General features: G+C 41.9%; 1 protein-coding gene across 8 annotated transcripts in view; it reads right to left on the bottom strand.

Moving 5' to 3' along the window:
- The window catches only part of LOC126268080 (H(+)/Cl(-) exchange transporter 4), a 436,467-nt gene that overhangs the window by 41,565 nt on the left and 370,926 nt on the right, over positions 1–23,976 (bottom strand). For all 8 annotated transcript variants that reach the window (XM_049973559.1, XM_049973558.1, XM_049973552.1 and 5 more), the window contains one exon: positions 20,377–20,567. The gene's annotated coding sequence lies outside the window, so the exon portion shown is untranslated. The remainder of the gene's footprint in view (positions 1–20,376; positions 20,568–23,976) is intronic.

Here is a 23,976-nt window from a genome sequence, read left to right as displayed (position 1 = left end):
CTGGTTGCAGTCAGTAATGTATGCTTTTATGTCAATTCATTAAAATAAATAAAATACTGCCAATATATCTTCTGTTAATTATGTGGGGCCATATTGACCCCAACGGTACTCAGTGTAACAAAAAAATTCTGGTAGTACGAGGGTTAATTTTGATTTTATTATTGGTTTTGTTTTACATCTGCATCTACTTCTATAATCTGTAAACTATCGTGAGGTGCATGGCAGAGGGCACATTCCATTGTATAAATTATTAGTGTTTCTTCTTGTTCCATTCACATATGGAGTGCAGGAAGAATGGCTGGTCGAATGCCGCTGTGCACGCAGTAATTATTGTAATCTTATACTCACAATCCTGTGTGGGTGATACATAGGGGTTTGTAGTATATTCCTAGAGCAATCATTTAAAGCCTGTTCTTGAAACTCTGTTAACAGACTTTCTCGAGACAGTTTATGTCTACCTTCAAGAGTCTTCAGTTCAGCTCTTTCAGTATCTTTGTGACATGCTCATATTCTTGAATTGATCACACGAATGATTTGTGAGCAGTCACTTTTGTAGACTGATAGCATTTCCCCAGTATTCTACCAATAAACCGAAGTCTGTCAGCTGCTTTACCCATGGCTGAAACTATGTGATGATTCCATTCCATATCCCTATAAAGTGTTATATCCAGATATTTGTATGAGTTGACCAATTCCAACAGTGACTCATTGATACTATAGTCATAGGTTACTATGTTTTTTCGTTTTCTAGAGTGCAAAATTTTACATTACTGAACAATTAGGGCATGATGCTGAAATCTTATCAAGAACTGACTGAATATTTATGCAGCTTCTTTCAGATAGTACTTCATTATAGATAACTTCATCATCTGCAAATTGTCTGGATTTAGTAATCATATTTTTTGGAAGTTCATTAATATACAACACAAACAGCAAGGGTCCCAACACACTTCCCTGGGGCACACTCAAAGTTACTTCTGCAAGTGATGATGACTCACAATCCAAGAAAACATGCATTGTGCTTGCTACCAAAAAGTTCTGAATCCAGTCACAAACTTCAATTGATACTACAAGTGATCGTAATTTCAACAGTAAGTGTAGGTGTGGTACTGAGTCAAATGCTTTTCAGAAATCAAAAAATACTGCATCTACGTGTTTGCCTTGACCCAAAACTTTCAGTACGTCATGTGAGAAAAGTAGAAGTAGGGTTTCACATGACCGATTCTTTCGAAATCCGTGATGGTTGGCATTGAGGAAGTCATTTTGTTCGAGATACCTCATTATGTTTGAGCTCAGAATATGTTCTAAGATTCTACAACAGATCGATGTCAAGGATACTGCAAAATTTTAGAGGTAAACTGCAAATTTTGCACTATGACTTGGACATGTTTTTCTACAAGCAATGTCAGATACATGTAAGCTACAAATTATAAAGTTTTTACAGTGAGAGAACAGACCTTTTTATAAGAATTACATAAGTTGATGAACCAATTTTCCCTAAATAAAATTTTAAGCAAAAAACTCAACACTAATGAAGTAGAAAAATTCAGATGTTTATGGCATTACTACTGCCACAAGGCAAAATATAATGACTAAGGTAAACCAGCCCTATTTGTTCCCTTGTAAGTGTTGTATGATGTTATAGGGCTCCTCAGTATCCATGTAATTTTCGAGAAATACTGTTTCAGGAAGGCTTTAACTTTAGAAGCAAAAGGCTGAATCAATTCCATACAATGAGCCAAGTTAAAAAAAAAAAAAAAAAAAAAAAAAAAAAAAAAAAAAACAGAGGAAAACAACTGAAATAAAGAATAAACAACAGCTTATGTTTTCTTACACAGAATAAACAATAGCCACGGTGCGCTCAATCTGGTGATGGCGATTTCCACATAGCCCCTCTATGGTCGAGCAGAGCTCTGGAGGCATAGAGATACTTGTATGCTGCTATGCCAGCTTTATAATGTTCAAGAAGCTTCTGTAGCTCCTCCACCAAGGCTGCTGGATTCGTTGCTACCTGCATCGTCTCTCCCTCCTGCTGTTCTAGTGGTACAGGGGCCATCTGGGAAACAGCATATGGGCAGGTTTCACTAAGTCTGTGGAGATGGCTTGCTGCTTTCTGTGAAAATATGTCTTCATCATGCGGCTTTCTCTTGCTAATACATTATAAGGTCCAGAGTAAGGAGGTTGGACAGGTGGTAGTATTTCATATGTCCATAAAGATGCATGGGAACAGTGCCCCAGGTCTTTGTGTACGAACTGGGTGTCCACTCCACACTGAGAAACCAGTGCCAGTCAAAGTTTGGAAATGTGTTCTTGCACTTGCTGCAGAACATTGGCAATTCTTTCGCCATTGCTTCTGACAGTGGAGCAAAAAATTCAGCTTGGAGTCAGGCCTACCCCGTAAACCAACTCTGCTGTGGAAGCTCCTAAATATCGTTTGCAAATGGACCGTAATCCCAGCAACACCACTGGTAAGGCTGAAGTCCAGCTCAAGACAGCATCTAAGGTACTGTGCCAACACTCAACCATGCCATTACTTTCAGGGTGGTAGGCTCTCATGTGGTGGTGTCGGATCCACACAGCTTTTCCGGTTCTAAAAATAAGGTCGATTCAAATTGGCGGTCCTGGTCTGTGGTCACATGTAGGGGGTAACAGAAATGAGCAGACCACATCACAAACACACCTGTGCCACTGTCTCCGCCGATATGTAAGTCATGGGACAAAGAAAGCATCGATACACTCTCCATTGTCGCCAAATTTATTCAAGATGGTGGATCAATGTGACGGTGATAGATATGGCAACACCACAATGACATCATGACAGGAAGTTCAAATTTCGGTGGGAAAATAAGTCAATTGGGCTACCTCCAGTAACGTAACCCACTCCACTGCCGCCTCCCCGCCCCTCGCCCAGAATATCGCGCGAAGTTCAAATTCCATCAGGACAATGCAACAAACCACAGCTACCTCCACTGACGTACGAAAATAGTGGGAAAAAAGGTCACTTGGGCTACCTCAACTGACCTAAGTCATCTGATCGCCACCTCTTCATAGGAATTGGTGGGAAAAGGACTCAGCCTGTGTGGGATAGGATGGATGTATGTCTTTGTTTAAACAGTCTTTATTTAAACAATTTGAGGCAGTGCCTCCATCCAGTGTGTTCACCATGGGGTCCAGACTCCAACAGACCTAGTACACAGTACTGCCACCAGAGGGCGCTGTCATCCCTCCTATTGTGTAATACAAGATGGCGGTCTGGGGTGCGGGAAAATGGCGGAAAAAGGACTCAGCCTGTTCTGGGCTGCTGGAGAGAGGAAGGAGTGTACTTTATTTTTCAGGCAGTCTTTATTTAAATGGTTAGAGGCAGTACCTCCATCCAGTCTGTCCACCGTGAGGTCCGGAGTCCAACTGACCTAGTACACAGTAAAACCACCAGAGGGCACTGTCATCTCTTCCACAACGTAATCCAAGGTGGCGGTCTGGAGAGGGAAAATGGCAGGAAAAGGCCTCAGCTTGTTCTGGGCTACTGGAGAGAGGAAGGAGTGTATTTATTTCTGGAACAATTTATTTAGGGACATATCTGACATAGTATATTTATTATGCTGATACAAAACATTCGCTCTGATGTGCTTGGTGTCACAATGCACAGTCTGTAGAGACCTGCAAAGTACTCGTAAATAATGCAGTACACTGATGTGCAGACACGAAAACAACTCATCAATTGGTGAAATAATGCAGCACACGGCATACAGGCATGTAAAACCTCCTAAATTGTCAAAATAGTGCATGTGTAATGCTCTGCAAACACATTTGCTAATTGTCAACTATCGAAATAATGCATTGCACGCAGACTACTGGCAAATCACCGAAATAATGCAGTACACTGATGTAAAGACACGAAAAGAACTCCTTAACTGTTGGAATAATCATACAAATTATTTAGAGACGGATTTCACATAGTTTATTTATTACACTGATACAAAACCCTCACTGTAGCATGCTTGGGGTCTTAGTAAATAGTCTACAGACATGCAAACTACTCGTAAATCACAAACATAACGCAGTACACTGATGTACAGACATGCAAACAACACATAAACTGTACAAATTATGCATTGCACAGCATACAGACCTGCAAACTACTCGTAAACTTTCGAAATACAGCATTGCACAGCTTTCAGCCACGCTCACAACGCTAAACAGCCGAAAATAATGTAGTGCACAAACACTCAGTGCATGTAAAAAAATGCAACCTTTCAGGGACATGTTCCAACGCACGCATGCTCCAACACCATCGAGTCTGCACAGAAGTCAGGGCGGCGGCCCCCCACAAAGTGATGACATGGCCGTCAGCTGCCAAGCCATGCACAGGTGGCTGTTCGGGTCCCGTAAGCATGAGGTGGTGGCATCCCTTTCGTACTTGACACTTGAGAAATTCCTCTCGAAACATGTGTTCACCTAGGCAACGTTGCTGATGCGATGATGCATAGCTGCGCTGCACGTCCAGTGCTGACAGAGATGTTTGCGTAGTAGCTAAAAGGTTCGCAGTATTATACTGACGTCACATGTTTATCGAAATAAGTGCCAACTCACCCTCTGGGCCCCGCGTACGCGAAACCTCTCTCTATGTGTGGATACTGACATCACATAACGCCCTATAGAAATATGTTCCAGAATAGCACAGCCTCCTTTCTCCCTCGTGATCCTAATGGGACATTCGTCCTGCATCTAGCTGTGTATGTGTGCTTACCTGTCCAGCATGGCTGACACATTGCCGCAACATGCGCGTGCATAGCTATACACCACCGATAGCACCACTGAAAGGTTCTCAGTGTTATATTGATGTCACATGGCTATGTAAAATAAGAACCAAGTCAACCTCTCGGAAACTGTATAGTGTCCCAGAAATAGTTAATGACTAGATGCAGCTCATATGTCCCATTAGGATCGTGAGGGAGAAAGCAGGCTGCACTATTCTGGAAGAGATTTCTATAGCACAACCTGTGACGACAGCATCCACATGTAGAAGAGGTTTCGCATGCGCACTGCCAGATGATGAGTTGGCGCTTATTCAGACAGACATGTGACATCAGTATAATATTGCGAACCTTTAGCTGCTATGCAAACATCTCTCTCAGTGCTGGACCCACAGTGCAATTATGCATCATCGCATCAGCAATGGTCCTAGGTGAACACATATTTCAAGAGGAATTTCTCAAGTGTCAAGTACGAATGGGATACCGCCGTCTCATTCTCGTGGGACCCAAACGGCCACCTGTGTGTGGCTCTGCAGCTGACAGCCACATCACCACTTCATGGGGCGGGCGCTGGTACACACCGACTTCTAGAGGACATGTGCAGAGTCGATGGCGTCGGCACGAGCACGAGTTCGAACATGTCCTTGAGGGGTTGCATTTTTTACATGCGCTGAGTGATTGTGAACTACATCATTTTCAGCTGTTTAGGCGTTGTGAGCGTGGCTGTAGGCTGAGCAATGCGTTATTTCGAAAGTTTACGAATAGTTTGCAGGTCTGTATGCTGTGCAATGTATAATTTGGACAGTTTACGTATTGTTGGCATGTCTATACATCAGTGTACTGCGTTATGGCGATGATTTACGAGTAGTTTGCATGTCTGTAGACTATTTACTGAGACCCTTAAGCACGCTAGGGTGAGGGTTTTGTATCAGTGTAATAAATAAACTATGTGAAATCCGTCCCCAAATAATTTGTATGCATTATTCCAACAGTTTGGGAGTTGTTTTGGTGTCTTTACATCAGTGTACTGCATTATTTCGGCGATTTACGAGAACAAGCTGAGTCCTTTTCCCGCCATTTTCCCCCTCCAGACCACCATCTTGCATTACATCGTGGAAGGGACAACAGCACCCTATGGTGGTAGTACTGTGTACTATGTCAGTTGGACTCCAGACCTTATGGTGGACAGACTGGATGGAGGTACTGCCTCTAACCATTTAAATAAAGACTGCCTGAAAATAAAGCACACTCCTTCCTCTCTTCAGCAGCCCAGAGCAGGCTGAGTCCTTTTCCGCCATTTTCCCACACCCCAGATCGTCATCTACATCTACATCCGTACTCCGCAAGCCACCTGACGGTGTGTGGCGGATTGCATCATGGGAGGGATGACAGAGCCCTCTAGTGACAGTACTGTGTACTAGGTTAGTTGGAGTCTGGACCCCCTGGTGAACACACTGGATAGAGGCACTGCCTCAAATTGTTTAAATAATGACTGTTTAAATAAAGACATATATCCACCCTATCCCGCACATGCTGAGTCCTATTCTTAGGAATAGATGGCGATTGGTTGACTTAGGATAGTGGAGGTAGCAGTGGTTTGTTGCATTGTCCTGATGGAATTTGAACTGGGTGAGAGGGGGGAGGCAGGAGGGGAGAGGGTTAAGTTAGTGGAGGTAGCCCAATCGACCTATTTTCTCGCCAAAATTAGAACTCCCCACCATGACGTCATTGTGACACTGCCATATCTATCGCCGCCATCTTGCATCAGCCATCTTGAATAAATTTGGTAACAATGAAGAGAGGGGCGATGCTATCTTTGTCCCTCTACATATGCAGCCTATGGCACTGCTTTCGTTCATCGCATGAACCAGTCTACAGCATTAAACAAGTAATGATACCTTTCTGAGGGTGGAAACTTCCTGCAACGTATAGGTGAACGTTTGTGAATCAATCTGTAGAGGGTGGAAACTTTACTACTAGTTTGTGCACATGTCGTCCTATTTTGCATTTTATTCATGCCTTGCATGTTTTTGTTTACCTACGATAATCTTTCTTAACGTTTGACCACACAAAACAGCCAGTAGTTTTAGAGTACTGTTGGCACTGGGGTGCACTAGCCTGTGATGCTATCAAAGATCGCCTTCTGCAGCTTTTCAGGAATAAGAGGTCGAGGTTTGCCTCAAGACATGTTGCACCAAATGTTAACCTCTGTGTCCACCAGCCTCACTTGCTGAAGTTGCATTCGAGTAGTGACATCCTTCTGGTACTCTTGCAGTTGGGGCTCTGTGGCCTGTGCAACTTCCAGACGTTCATAATCAGTTGTCTGCGACATGGTATTGGCCCTTGATCGTAAATCTTCCACAATGTTTTCCAGTTCCTTAATATGACGTAAATCTGTCGTGAACTGCCCAATGAACTGTAGTTGTCAGGCTTGAAGTGGAGAGCAGTCGTCATTAGATCTGCTGAATGCAAATGTAATAGGTTTCTAGTCCGTATAAATAGTGAATGCTCTGGCCTCAATGTAGGGACGAAAATACTTCACAACTTCGTACACTGCCAGAAGTTCTCTGCCATACACTCTCTATTTGACCTGCAGTGCTATGAGTTTGCGTGAAAGAAACCCAAAGGTTGCCAGTGGTTTTCAGCAAATTGATGGGTGGCTGCTACAGTAGTGTTGACTTGTGTCGAACACTATAGCCAGTGGGGCGTGCAGTACAGGGTGTGCCACGAGAGCCGCTTTCTTAAGATCTGCGTTCACTTGGCGAAGTGCCTTTTGCATGCCTGAAATCCACTTTAGGGACCGCTTGCCAATCATGTTTTTTCCTCCCAGTGCCAGTCAATGATGCCTGAATCTTGGCTGTCCATGGCAGGTGTTGATGGCAGAAATTTACTGCCTGTAAAAATCTTCTAAGTTCTTGGTAATCTGTTGATCAAGGCATTTCTTTGATAATGGCTATTTTATCCATCTGGGGCTGCTACTGTCAGAAGGTGCATTTCTCCTAGTTGATAACTGTGATAATTATTCCACATTGCTTAATTCTGAAAACTAACCTGATGTGTTCTTTGTGCAACTCTTTTGACTCTGTGTACACCAATATATCACCTATATCATCTAAGTAGACGAAACAACACTTTTAACTTTGCAGTATCTCTTACACAAACCTCTGCCGCTTCTGTGTGTGTTTGCAGCCGAAAGGCATTCAGACGTACTCGAACTACCCGAAAGGTGTTGTGACTGTTGCCTTTGGTATATCGACCTCTGCGACTGGTATTTGATTGTATGTCTTCTTTCAGTCAATCACGCTAAAGACGGTTGATTCTGCGAGGAAATTAGTAAAATCTCTGAGGCTGGTAACCGGGTAACGGTCTGCAACAGTGTGGGCGTTTAACTTCCAATAGTCGCCACAAGGTCTCCAAGTACCGTCCTTCTTGTTTACTGTGTGTACTGGTGATGCCTTTAAGAAACCTGCAAATACAGTCTTTGCCACTATAAGGCGATCCGCTGCTAACCTTCTTGGTCGTTATGATACAGGTTGACCAGGCATGGTTCTAATGTGGTGCACTGTGTTAAGTGACACAGTTGCTGAAGTGCCCTTGTGCTGCCATTTTCACCCAATGCCACCTCTTTGTGCATGTAGCCTGTGGTGCGACATATATCTAGCCCAAACATATCTATGGCGACTTCATCATCTCTTTTAATCTGTGCACCACTGATATTTATTTCGATTCTCATATCTCATATTCTCATATCTCGATTCGCCGCCTAATATTGCCTCTGACACCTCTGCTAGCACAAAGTTCCAATGGCAACTCTGTTTAAATCCTAAATCCACCTCTATTTCATAGCAGCCATAAGTTGTTACCGGTGACGCATTTGCCACTATGAGGTCTACCTGTGGTGATAGTCTGATAATCCTCGAATGGCAATATACTGATATCTAACTCCGAGTCAGTCAGATAGTTACAACATGAAATCAGGTCATACAACCTCTGCGAAGGGTTGGAAAACGTTGATAAATTGATCACCATCCTGAGTCTCTCATCATGCTCACTTCCTTGTTGGAGGCGCTTCTGTTGGTTGTTACGGACTGCCACACCTACTGCCAGCCGCTGTCGCCATTTGGGCAGGCACACAGTCTTGAACATATCGTTAAAGAGAATCTGAGTAAATTTGACTTAAGGAGAACAGTTCATGACCATAACATAAGAAGTGGACATACAATTAATATGCCATATGCTAGGCTTGCAAAGACACATAACAGCTACAAATATCTTGGTCCTGTCTACTTCAACAAATTACCTGAAAATGCCTGCATAGTGCCAGTAAATAAATTTAAAACCAGTCTTTCGAGGTGAAACAAATGTAAAGTAATTTACTCTTCTCAAGAGTCCCTTGAATAAGTGACAAATGACCCATTTTCCTTATGAGAATGAACTGTAAATTAACTGCAAACGATACATATGCCACACTGTGCAACTATTTTATTACTGTTTTATGTACTTATTGTTAATCATCTGTTTGATTATTTATTTGTCATTCACTGAACTATGTAGTTCGTTTATCTCATAACTGATCTATTTGGAAACTTCTTGTTGTTACTGATATTTGCACAAATATGTATTGTATCCATCTTGGATTATAATATTGTAGTTAATAACATTTGTCATGTCGAAGTTTATATTACTATTATGTTAACATTGACGACGCCAATTGCATGTAAATGTGCTCAACAGTGGAATAAAACATTTGTATTTGTATTTGCAATGTGAAGGAGTCTCAGGAAGATAACTTTGACACTGGTATCGGTTGGGGCGATTGAGGTCATCTACTAATGATGAAAGGTAATGTAAAGAACACCACACAATGAAAGAAGACAGTGTAATGGAAAAGTAGAAAATCCGTTTGTACGGTAATAAAGTATTTAAAATAATAAAATGCAGTATTTCACACTATGCAAAGTTAAACAAATGAATTTGTAATGTAGATGTAGTGTGGTAATTCTAGTGTGCAAACATAATGTTTTACTCTAATGGTATTAATTAAGCCTCATAAATATATTAATTAACATAAAAGACTAATTTTATAAACATAAATTTTACTTACAGTTCCATGCAAACATGGATGACACTGAATGCTTGGAATATATATTCGAAGATGAACAAATCTACATGCTTAGTCTCTCCACATTCTTGTTATAGTGGAAGAATTTGTGGTTTAGTGTCTTCTTAATCACTATTTTATTGTTTCCCTTGTTTTTGTGACATGTTGCAAAGCTATTTATCCTACGGGTTTTCATCAATAAAAGCGGTCAAATACTTGAAACTGAAAAACAATTTAGGTGTTCAAGACTGACCAAAGATAAAGTCTGCACTGTGGATAAATAATAACATACACTGGATGGTGAAAAAATGTGGTGTGGTGATCTGAACAGGAAACTCTGAATGATGCTGACTTGTGTCACATTGTGTACAGTGATGAATTGTGATCCTGTTCTATCCTGGATGATTATCTTTTGCGAGTATGGCAGCAACATTCTTCCATTGTTATGGATAGGCGCAGTAATGTTACACCTGGTGTCATGGTGTGAGGACCCATCGGGTATGAGTTCAGGTCATGGGTGGTAGTAACTGAGGGAAATGTGAAAGCTCAATGCTACACTATGGACTTTCCAGATCAGTCTATGATTAAGTATTTATGGGAACAGCTCAGACGTTAACTCCACTAAGTGCTAGTACCAGTTAAAAACAGTGAGCTAGCTAGCCTCAGGAGAGGATGCAACAACTTCACGATAGCCTTCCCACTAGAATTACTTGCATGCATCCAGGCCAAAGGAGGTGCAATGTCATACTGATAATTGGGCTCATATTGCCAAATTCTTTGCAAATCCGACTCAATATTGTAATCACTGAAATGACATCACGTGCAAGTACACACTCAACCTGTGAAGTTTTATTTGTTTTTATCCTTCGCTTCAGGGTGCTTCACTTTTTTGTCACGTAATGTAAAACTGAACTGCACAGAGAGGGTAAATATTTGTGTTTTATGATAGATCCATCAAGCTCAGCTACCAGCATATTAATAATTCGATGTACAGTACACACTCTTTATAGAAAAGTGATTCAATACCATAAAAAATGGACCACTGTAGACAAAACGTCAGAAAATTCAGACTATTTGGCAACAGCAGAAGAAAAATCGGTCCAGTGTGTGACATCAGACATTGGAAGTGAGTCATTGATTAAGGAAATGTGAGATATCTGACACTCGCTTATAACTGCCTATTCCTCCTGTGTAAAGAATGCTTAGTCGACTGGCTGGAAGAGGGTGAGAGGGTGTTCCAGAATGTCTGCTGTCTTGAGTCTGATTACAGTTCTCACTGAACGTCTGAAAAGTGATGACAGCAGCTGGACACCAATATACATGAGGTACAGAGGTTATAAAAATTTTAAAAATGAAATGAAGGGACTCATTTACCTACTGTTCAAGTTTACTTGTTTAAATGAAAATGTAAGTCCTATTGCAACCACAAGTTTGTTGCTAAAATCGCCTCTCTTTACCTTCTGAAAATTGAAATATAACTTTGCACATTTTGGAATACTGATCAATGAGAAAAAAATTACCTGACATCGATTTATGGACTCATGTGATCATTGAAGACATTCTGTCATTTCAATTTTCTCGTGACATAATGATTTGGGGAGTGAACTTGTGATCTGAAAACACACATTTTTTTTATCATTTCAACGAAGAAATTCCCTAGAAACAAAATGACCACGAAATTTAGGATAATGTTTACCCAAGCTACACAATGAAGTGTGAGAGTAACAATGCACCTGGTATTCCTGCATAAAGGCTGTACTGTAATCAAAATATTTTTCTTCTGCAGAATGTACTGAAATATCGATCTTACGTCAGAAAACGGACCCAGCCACTAAAACAAGCTGCCAGGGTGATAGTAAAATTAAAATAAAACTGAACTTAAAAATTTCTCCTCCCATTCTCAATTTTTCTCTCTGTATCTCTGTCCCTCACTACAGTTCTCCCTCTCCCTTGCTCCTTTCCTCCAACCATAGTAAAATAATAAACAATATCAAGAGGTATTTGTTTAACATTTACAGCTACATCTGCATGGCTATGCTGCAAATCGCAAGTAAGTGCCTGGCAGAGGCTTCATCGAACCACCTTCACAATAATTATCTACTATTCAACTCGGTAACAGTGCATGTAATAACGAACATCTATATCTTTCTGTGCGAGCTCTGATTTCCCTTATTTTAGTATGATGATAGTTTCTCAGTATGTAGGTTTGTGTCAGCAAAATATTTTCGCAATAGAAGGAAAAAGTTGGTGATCTAAATTTCGTGAGGAAATCCTGCCACAATGGAAAATTTCTTTGTTTCAATGATGTCCACTCCAAATCCCGTATCGTGTCTGTGACACACTCTTCACTATTTCTCGATAATGCAAAACGTGCAGTACGTCTCTGAACTGCAGCGATGTTTTCCATTAATTCCATCTGGTAAAGATCCCACACCACACAGCAGTACTCCAAAAGAGGGAGGACAATCGTAATGTAGGCAGTTTCTCTAGTAGATCTGTTACATCTTGCAAGTGTTCTGCCAACAAAATGCAGTCTTTGCTCGCCTTCTTCACAACATTTTATGCGTGTTCTTTCCAATTTAAGTTGTTTTTAATTGTAATTTCTAGGTATTTAGTTGAATTTATCGTGAACCGAAGTTTAACGGATTCCTTTGCACTCACCTGGATGACCTCACACTTCTCATTATTTTGGGTCAATTGTCAATTTTTGCACCATGCAGATATCTTTTCTAAATCGTTTTGTAATTTGTTTTGATCTTCTGATAACTTTACTGGACGATAAACGACAGCATCATCCACAAACAACCTAAGACTTCTGCTCAGGTTGTCTCCTAAATCGTTTATGTGGCTAAGGAACAGCAGAGGGCCTGTAACACTCTCTCAGGGAATGCCAGAAATCACTTCCATTTCACTTGATGTCTTCCCATCAGTTTCTACGAACTATGACATCTCTCACAGGAAATCACAAATCCAGTCATGGAACTGAGGTGATATTCCATGAGCACACAACTTGATTACAAGCCACTAGTGAGATACGTAGAAACACAGAATCAGTTTGAAATCCCTTGTCGACAGCACTACACACTTTGGGTGAGTAAAGAGCTAGTTGTGTTTACTATTATGCCTTTCCTTTTAGCTGCTCTCTCTTTTCTTCCCCCCCCCCCCCCCCCACCTTTCTCTCTCTCTGTCTTATACATACACTGACACAACTGACACAAACACAGCTTAATTACACACACACACACACACACACACACACACACACACACACACACACACACACACATATCACAGTTACTACTTCATATCTAAGAATTCAATTAATTCAATTACTGAGTAGAAGAAGTTGCCATCCAAAAATTCTTTTAATTCGTTTTTAAATGTTGGTAGGCTATCTGTCAGACTTTTAATGCTATTTGGAAAATCACCAAAGATTTTTGTGGCAGCATAATTCAGCACTTTCTGTGCCAACGTTGTGTTTAAGCCAGAATAGTGAAGATGTGTTGTAGCTATTCACTTCACTATTATTTTTGAATTGTGATGGGTTATTAATAACAAATTTCATTCTCAGTACTTTCGCAGTACATATATTCATGAGAGAATATTTGTATTGCGAAGTTACTGTGAATATCCTGAGTTCCTTAAATAAATGTCTACAAGGTGATCTTGGATTGACTCCAGCTATTAATCTGATTACATGCTATTGTGCAATGGATACTTTTTCTCTTAATGAAGAATTTCCCAAAATATTATGCCATATGCAAGCAGTAAATGAAAACAGGCATAGTAGGCTGATATGTTTATCATCAAAATTTGCAAAAGCCCTAGTAGCATACGTAGCTGAACCTAACTGTTTCAGCAGATCATCAATGTGTTTCTTCCACTTCAATTTCTCATCAATGGACACACCCAGAAATTTTGAATGTTCTGCCTTAGCTTCAGACTTCTATTCAAAGTCTATATTTATCAATGATGTTATGCCATTTGCTGTACAGAATTGTGCACATGTGTTTTCTCAAAATTTAGTGAGAGTCCTTTTGCAGACTACCACTTAATAATTTTCTGAACGACACTGTTTACAGTTTCCTCAGCTAATTCTTGTTGGTTGGGTGTGACTGCTCTACTTTTATCATCAGTAAAATGAACGTTGCATCTTCATGAATATATAGTGGCAAGTCATTATTAATACCAATTGGACACCATTCTTGACACCTCCACAGGTCAAGGACTCCACTGATTTTTGAAGACGAACTGTAATGTTAATTTCATCCTTCTGCAATCTTCCTGTTAAATATGAATTAAACCATTTGTGCACTGTCCCACTCATGGCACAATACTGAAGTTTATGTAGAAGAATTTCATGTTCCACACAGTCAGAAGCATTGAGAGATCACAAAATATCCCAATGGGTGATGTTCAGTTATTTAGAGCATTTAATATATGATCAGTGAAAGCATGTATATCATTTTCTATTGAAGAACGATTCTGAAAACCAAACTGACACTTTAATGGTACTACGTTTTCACAAATATGTGAAGCTACTTTTGAATAACCTACCTTTTCAACAATTTTGTACAAAGGTGTCAGAAATGAGACTGGACAATAGGGACACTGTTGCTCCTGGGGTATCGGCGAGGACCATTCGCAACCGTCTCCATGAAGCTGGGCTACGGTCCCGCACACCGTTAGGCCGTCTTCCGCTCACGCCCCAACATCGTGCAGCCCGCCTCCAGTGGTGTCGCGACAGGCGTGAATGGAGGGACGAATGGAGACGTGTCGTCTTCAGCGATGAGAGTCGCTTCTGCCTTGGTGCCAATGACGGTCGTATGCGTGTTTGGCGCCGTGCAGGTGAGCGTCACAATCAGGACTGCATACGACCGAGGCACACAGGGCCAACACCCGACATCATTGTGTGGGGAGCGATCTCCTACACTGGCCGTACACCTCTGGTGATCGTCGAGGGGACACTGAATAGTGCACGGTACATCCAAACCGCCATCAAACCCATCGTTCTACCATTCCTAGACCGGCAAGGGAACTTGCTGTTCCAACAGGACAATGCACGTCCGCATGTATCCCGTGCCACCAAACGTGCTCTAGAAGGTGTAAGTCAACTACCCTGGCCAGCAAGATCTCCGGATCTGTCCCCCATTGAGCATGTTTGGGACTGGATGAAGCGTCGTCTCACGCGGTCTGCACGTCCAGCACGAACGCTGGTCCAACTGAGGCCCCAGGTGGAAATGGCATGGCAAGCCGTTCCACAGGACTACATCCAGCATCTCTACGATCGTCTCCATAGGAGAATAGCAGCGTGCATTGCTGCGAAAGGTGGATATACACTGTACTAGTGCCGACATTGTGCATGCTCTGTTGCCTGTGTCTATGTGCCTGTGGTTCTGTCAGTGTGATCATGTGATGTATCTGACCCCAGGAATGTGTCAATAAAGTTTCCCCTTCCTGGGACAATGAATTCACGGTGTTCTTATTTCAATTTCCAGGAGTGTATTATGAGCAGAAACTTCAGCCTCATCATTAATCTGAGCGATCTGTATTTCATTGCACCCATAGTCACGTGTTACTTGTTGCACACTTTACATAGTACCTTGGATGTTCTGTCACCAGAGCTGCTCATGAATTTTAAAAATATAAGGGCTTGGTCTTCGGCTGTGACTTAGTGAAACACTTAGGAGACGCGCTAGAAATTTTTCATGACATGACATGACAAAACTGGATTTACCTGCACCCTTCTTATTTTATTCATCACAGTGTTTGAAACGAATGCTATTACTTCATTTTCTGTTAGATCTGACACTCCTGTAAACACTGAAGAGTGTTCTAATAGATGTTTCAGCTTTTTGTCATATTCACTAAAGAGATATACGTGTTCAACATAATTGCCAGTGTGATTCATGACGTCCTCTGAACGCCATATCTAGCGCTGATAAAAAACAAATTTCATCAGTTGAGCATTTCATTGTCCTTATTTCTTCATCTGAGAGTCTCATGTAATAAATTACTAACTGTCTTCTAGTCAGCCACCATGAAACCCGTTCGGTTCTTCCTGAACGTATTTTCATTGACTGTGGAGAATAAATGGCGCAGACCCTGGCTGCGATTTTTGATGGCCTTATGAACATTAGCCATGGCGCAATAACCAACACTATTCCAAAGGGATTTATCATTCATAAGCTTTTACATATTATGACATCCTGTTAGCCTCTCGTTGCTGCTGTAAAACTGTGTATCAAAACGCCGTATTCCAGATTGCACCTTAGTTGTGGTTTATAATTCAAGAGTTTGTGTACCCTGGTACATTATCCTGGACACTGCAGGTGGCAAAATCGTGCAGCAGAACCCTACAGACTTCAGCGTCATTCCACTATTGTCCTGCTTGGGCTTCCATACTTCCTCTGTTAACCATTATGATACACACTGACCTTGGCTTGCTTACCTTTCCGTCAGCTGTAGCATACCAAATCGATACTTACACTGAAGCGCCAAAGAAACTGGTATAGGCATGCGTTTTCAAATGCCGAGATATATAAACCGGCAAAATACGTTGCTGCGGTCGGCAATGCCTACATAAGACAAGAAGTGTCTGGTGCTGTTGTTAGATCGGTTGCTGCTGCTACAGTGGCCGGTTATCAAGATTTAAGTGAGTTTGAACGTTGTTTTAATCTGGGGGCACGAGTAATGGGACTTAGCATCTCCGAGATAGCGATGAAGTGGGGATTTTCCCGTACGACCATTTCACGAGTGCACCGTGAATATCAGGAAAAAAACATGGTTCAAATGGCTCTGACACTAACTTGTCATTAGTCCCCTAGAACTTAGAACTACTTAAACCTAACTAACCTAAGAACATTACACGCAACCATGCCCGAGGCAGGATTCGAACCTGTGACCGTAGCGGACGCGCGGTTTCAGGCTGTAGCGCCTAGAGACGCTCGGCCACCCCGGCCGGCGAACCCGGTAAAACATCAGATCTCCTACACCGCTGCGGCCGGAAAAAGATCCTACAAGAACGGGAACAACGACGACTGAAGGGAATCGTTCAGCTTGACAGAAGTGCAACCCTTATGCAAACTGCTGCAGGTTTCAATGCTGGTCCATCAACAAGTGTCAGCGTGCGAATCATTTAACGAAACATCATTGATATGGGCTTTTGGAGCAGAAGGCCCACTCGCATACCTTTGATGACTGCACGACACCAAGCTTTGCGCCTCGCCTGCGCCCGTCAGCACCGACACTGAATTGTTAAAGACTGGAAACATGTTGCCTGGTCGGACGAGTCTCGCTTCAAATTGTATCGAGCAGATGAACGTTTACGGTTATGGAAACAACCTCATGAGTCCATGCATGCTGCATGTCAGCAGGGGACTGTTCAAGGTGGAGAAGGTTCTGTAATGGTGTGGGGCGTGTGCAGTTGGAGTGATATGGGACTCTGACAGGTGACATGTACGTAAGCATCCTGTCTGATCACCTGCATCCATACAGGTCTATTGTGCATCCCGACGGACTTGGTCAATTCCAGCAGGACAGTGCGACACCCAACACATCCAGAATTGCTGCAGAGTGGATCCAGGAACACTGTTCTGAGTTTAAACAATTCCACTGGCCACCAAACTCCGCAGACATGAACATTATTGAGCATATCTGGGATGCCTTGCAACATGCTGTCCAGAAGAGATCTCCACCCCCTCGTACTCAAACGGATTTATGGACAGCCATGCAGGATTCATGATGCCAGTTCCTTCCAGCAATACTTCAGACATTACTCGAATCTATGCCACGTCATGTTATGGCACTTTTGCGCGCTTGCGGGGCCCTACACGATATTTGTAGGTATGTGTACCAGTTTCCTTGGCTCTTCAGTGTATTTTACACTGTTAAGGCTGTCTATGGCATTAGGATAACGTACCACTATGTACAAAATATCCCAAAATTGTGTAATGCCAGCAGTTTTTGACATTTTGACAATGATGTTAGCCTATCCTAAAACAATGTAAAACCATTGAGAAGCAGTCAAATACATCAAATACATATTATTAGATTTTATAATGTGTTAAAAATTGGAGTGAAGTTGTCCCTGGAGTGGTTTACTTTGTACCACATATGAGTACAAACATTATTTTAAGACAGGGTAATATTTTGGAGCAATGTTACCCTCATTACAATTTATTGTGTTACCGTATAGGACAGTAGTAAACCAACATTTACGTATTTTTTGTATTAAGGGTACAAAATAATACATGGGCAGTGAAACGTAATTTTCATTTTTTAACACTTTGAAAAATTAACGAACATGATCTAATTACAGTGTTTCATTAGGTATTTTGACGTGTTAAAATGTCAGTGTCTACCTTAGGAAAATATTTTGAACAAATTCATCTTCATTGACCAACTGTAGCACTGATAAAATACCTCTTTTGCTTAAAGGTTTTGAGAGGTTTATACATCCAACTATATCCTCCCAACTGTAAAAAAATTACCTCTATATTTAGAGGCTTTGTCCGCAGCTCGTGGTCGTGCGGTAGCGTTCTCCCTTCCCACGCCCGGGTTCGATTCCCGGCGGGGTCAGGGATTTTCTCTGCCTCGCGATGACTGGGTGTTGTGTGATGTCTTTAGGTTAGTTAGGTTTAAGTAGTTCTAAGTTCTAGGGGACTGATGACCATAGATGTTAAGTTCCATAGTGCTCAGAGCCATTTGAAGCATTTAGAGGCTTTCTCCAGTTATCAAGAGATGGCATCAACATATTTACAGTTGCACCACCTTCGTTAAAACTTTTGGTAATACTGGGGTAACGCTTATTTTTATAATGAATAACCAGAAACACACTAATCTGCTTGCCAATTGGTTTCAGTTTTTTCTGTGGTTTTGTAGGGGCTCTTTTTTCTCTGTTGATGCTGCTACCACTCCTAACTGATTTCTTTTGCATGGTTCTTTTAATAGGTCTTCATCACTAGAAATATTAAGTACTATCTTGTTTTTTTCTTCGTATGTTGTTCACCATTACCTGGCACTGGTTTAGAAGCAATTTTCTTACATTTCAAGCAAGTGTTCCAATTCTTGTATATTCCAGGCAATCTTTTAGATTTTCAGTGCTGTAATTTGCATGTCAGCGGGGTTTTAGCTTCTATTTACACTCAGGACTGAATCTTGTTTTCAAAGTTGGAGCAAAGTTACCCCTGTGGGCACTAAGTAGCCCCGCTTTACCACGTCATTAGCCGTTATTTACCTCATCTTCAATCATGTTTCCCATAGAACTAGAAAACATATTACAACTTCTTGCTCCCACAACTTTACAGCACAGCCCACAGTCACGCGACTGCGAGTGGTGACTGGTGAGAGCAGGAATCCTGGGATATCAACGGCCGTTTGTACAGACTGTTTGGAAAACATCGGTCCTCTGTTGAATTGTAACTCCTAGTGAAATACAGTTTGCTGAGAATGATGAAAAAGCGGCGGCGTTAATCCAAAAATATTGCAAGTATCGCATTTGTCAACTCACATCAGAAATGCTTTTGAACTTTAACTTTTCTGTTTGTTTCACCACTGTTAGCGCTTACGCTGCGTCCATTGAATATTCGCCATGTCAGTCGCCGATCTCAATTAACGTCCTGTCAACAACAGTCATTAAGAAAGCAAGGGTCGATCAGTTGAACATGTCTGAATGAAAGAATAGCTCAACGCCTTATTGAAGGAACAATAACCGGAAAGGGCATAGGAAAACAACTCAGATTTTTTGCAGTATTAAGGCATACGCTTAGATTTCCAAATTTTGGAGCTGCTACCTCTCACTCAACTATAGCTGGAGTTACAAACGATGGCGGTCGAGTTTAGGCTTGTTCTGTGTACCTACTTCTCGTGTTCCTCGACAGCCAATGAGCATTCAATGGGCGCTTTGTTGTGAAATGCGAGCATTAAAAGTGACCGTGAATGTAGTGAACTTTTACTGCATTTGTTGCGAGTTGTCGTCTCTGATGGCGGTGGTAACTGACAGATTCTACATAACGAGTGAGAGACAAAATCTGCAGGACACAGCTTTCTTCACGTTCAAAGCACGTATTGTGGGTGCCTCAACTGTCGCTTGGAAAATTGTAACAATGCAGTCCGCGACCGTGCCTCGAGACGATTTTCTGTCGCTCTTATTCCTGAGAACAAACCATGCACAGTCCTAGAAGAATTCTTGGAGCGAGTAACAGGTTGTCTGCGTAATGCATCCCAGACATCCTCTAGAATACTCAAATTTATCTACCAGCGCAGCTCGATACTGGCAAGTGAAATGCCTTGTCTTGTCTGTATTAACAAATACTACTTCACTTGATGGTATTCTTTCGTACCTGATTGCAGCTACTAACTGAGATGTCGTGTTCGATCTGGTGTGAACAGCTGGGATCAGAGTGCAGCCAGCCAGTGCAGCGCACCCCTTCCCCTTCCCGCCATCCCTCACACACATACACACACACACACACACACACACACACACACACAAGCACAGGTCAAGTATTGTTTGCTCACCTGCGGTGCAGCATGCGCGGCTGACGGAGCCAAACACGACGAGGTGACGCGGGCTGCCACCAGAGTCCGCCGCTTCCGTTGACTGGTCGTGGCACCACCAGCTGCGCTGTGTTGCTAATCCTCCCGACAACAGCTGACTGTCGCCGGGGCAATGGAACCACCAGCTGTAGCGCCGCTCCCTCTTACACAACCTGAGGGTCGAAGAAGGCTCCGTAGTATCTACACTCTCGCTAAATGACACAACACGGACAAAACAAATCAATATTTTAGAAGTTCCTCACAGACTCAACTGTTTGTCACACCAGGACTCGATTTACGGCCCTGCCTGAACCGGACAACTCTCGAATAAACTTAGCATTGCGAGCACACTCCGTGATCGCAAAGCTTTGACGTGTCACATCAGCTGATTCGAAATTAACCTCGTAAATGGGTATTTTTCGTACGTGCTTCTCTGGCACAGTGGGTAATTTCCTCCATCGCTGGATGACGTAATCGTGCCACGTAACGTGCTGACTTATGAAAACGTTTCTTTATTGGTTTTAGTTTATGGACCAAAACTAAAGTGGATTAGGATCCAATAGACAGTATTAAAGGAGAGGACGAAATTTTATTTTCACGTAATTACAGGTCTTTTTTGTGTGGAATATTTCAAAACATGGTGCGGTACAGAGAGGAATTCACATTCTGCACACCAATAACTCCTTTTGATGGCCTCACCTGCTTACTCTACACTTCCTTTATGCCATTTTCTTCGTTGTGCCTGACAAAAATTCTGTAAAATAACTTACTAAGACGAGTCTCTTTCGATGTTCGTGGCAGGTGTTCAACTGATGACCCCTGTTGTGGAGAGGATATGACCACTCTTTCCCAGAGATTAATTACGAATTCACAGCTGTGTTTTCTGTACAGAACGTATACATTAAAGTATATAACGTCCAATAAATGTCGAAAAATCTTCTGATACATTGTTTCATTCTGATGCTGGTCATCTGGTAGCTTCGAAATAGGATATCACCTCATTCCACGCCTACCAAATCCTTGTTCTAATCCTTGACAATACTTCGGTTTTGCTCGATGCCATTCTTTGGATACACTTCTTGAAATCTATCGTCGTTGAACGTGCTGATAACCACGACGAAAAAAAAAAAAAGATTACCTTGTTTGTAAGTGCAGCTTTATAAATAGGGCTAAAAAACTGTCTTGATTCATGTTAACACTAATCATGTATACATACCCTGTAAACCTACTTTTTCCACAGCATTTCGATAAAAGATACCATCATTAAAAGGAGAGCTCAGTGTTCCACTGCTTGCAAACATTTATTTCTAAGGAACTGTGCTAGATACAGCTATGCTTTCTTGAAAATGGAAGCTTAAGTAACAAATGTCAATAAAATTCTTCTGGGTTAGAGACCGCATTGTCATTTATAAAATTCCAACGTATCGGCGTCTGTAGCAAGACGCCTTCCTCAGGGTGTGTTGCTAACTGAAACAGACGCCGAAACGTTGGAATTTTATAAATGACAATGCGGTCTCTAACCCAGAAGAATTTTATTGACATTGACAACGGCTGTGGAAGCCTACGGTTACATTTAAGTAACAAATGTTTATGTGGATATATTTCCACATGTCTGTGCGTTTTTTTGTCGCATGGTAGCTTAACTCGTGTAGTTTTTTATGGATACACCTCTACATGTGCGCTGACAGCATTGTTTTGCAGTTTTTAATTTTACTTTTTTTCTGTTTTTTGAGGAAATTGCATTTCCTAGCCCTATACGATAAATCAGTATTTTTTTATTTTTACAACAACATCCCTCTGTTTCACGTTAAAAATGAACAATGTTCGCATAAAATCTATATTAAACACTGACAGTTTCAATTTTGCTATAACTACTGTTTATTTTTAAGTAACGGTTTAGAATATGAATGTTCTGAAGGTTATGTGGCACTTTATATACGTTCACTCATTTTCTAGAGGGGTCACTGCTTCCAGTTCTTAGGGAATCAAGCAAGTCACTGATCGCATACACGCTTAAAATGAGGTAACGCCCGATAGGTATGCAACAGACCTAACGTACAGGTACCACGTTTACTTTCTTAACTGACGAAGGCTACTGGGAAAACTACCGTAGTCAACGCTCACTTTACGGTAGTCTACGGTAGCTTGTGGTAGTTCTACAGCTCAACTTGCAGTTATGTTCCTGTACCACTCAGAACGTCGCACCAATCGTTTCCACAAAAATCTTTGTCAAACACTGTACTCCAACAAACAACCAAGAGCATGTATACAGAGCGTCTATTGCAATTAACACGTCCGGCCCTCTACATTTCCTTTGGATGTTCCGTAGCAATTGGCAGTTGTTCCTTACCAATTTTCTAACCGTGTGACGATAAAATCGGAAACAGAAAGCTGGTCGTTTTGGCCGCCTAGACGGCTCCCCACAGAAGTTCTTGTTAATTGGCGACAATGTCTAATGAAGCATTCGACTACATGGGAAGCTGTCGCTAAGTAACTACTCTTTCGACGCAGTTACTTTTGGACAAACCTAGTTTATAGTTTAAATTTGTAATAATTACACGAATGATAACTTGCCTTACATCAGAAGGGCTCAAAACTATACAACTCGAGTGTGAGGCCGCGCGGTTTAGGACGCCGTGTCACGGATTACGCAGCCCCTCCCGCCGGAGGTTCGTTTCCTCCCTCGGGCATGGGTGTGTGTGTTGTTCTTCGAATAAGTTAGTTAAGTAGTGTGTAAGTCTATGACCTCAGCAGTTTGGTCCCTTAGGAATTTACAAACATTTGAACATTCGAGTGCGAGAGAATCATTCAAATGATTATGCGTAACTGAGGGGGTTCCGACTGACATCTTAATGCAATTGCTGTGCGACTGGAGCACTGTACGGAGACTCAGAAATTAAATTGTCGTTATGCCTGCATTGACCATTTTGCACGACCTTCCCCAGCTATGGGAGAGATATGTGGTAGGTTGTAGCACATTTATAGATTCTTTTTCACTCAGTATTGATCCTTGAAACTTTGTGAGCAGACTGGCTCTGTCTATGCTCAAGCGTCTGCCAATTCAGGTTTTTAAATAATTCCGTGACAGGCTACCGCGAGTCAAACAACCCAGTGACCATTAATGGTGCCATTCTTCCTGTATGTTCAGTATGGGAATGGTTCAAATGGCTGTAAGCACTATGGGACTTAACAGCTGAGGTCATCAGTCCTCTACGCTTAGAACTACTTAAATCTAACTAACATCACACACATCCATGCCCGAGGCAGGATTCGAACCTGCGACCGTAGCCGCCGCGTGGTACCGGACTGAAGTGCCTAGAACCGCAAGGTCACCGCGGGCGACTGTTCAGTATCCTCTATTAGTCTAATTAGACCGCTCAACGTCACTGCCAAACCAATAGAATGACCAGTTCACTTCCATTGCTTGGCTAGTGCTGTTTATAATATGTCGGTATATGATTTCAATAGCACAGTCATGGATAGCGATGGGATAGCGATGTGCACATATACAGATCACGGTAGTATCGCGCACACAAGGTATAAAACGGCTGTGTATTGGTGAAGTTGTCATTTGTGCTCAGG

Source organism: Schistocerca gregaria, chromosome 4, assembly GCF_023897955.1.
Source record: "Schistocerca gregaria isolate iqSchGreg1 chromosome 4, iqSchGreg1.2, whole genome shotgun sequence".
Classification (NCBI taxonomy): domain Eukaryota; kingdom Metazoa; phylum Arthropoda; class Insecta; order Orthoptera; family Acrididae; genus Schistocerca; species Schistocerca gregaria.
The sequence above is the reverse complement of the archived record's forward strand: the minus strand, read 5'-3'. Positions and strand labels throughout refer to the sequence as shown.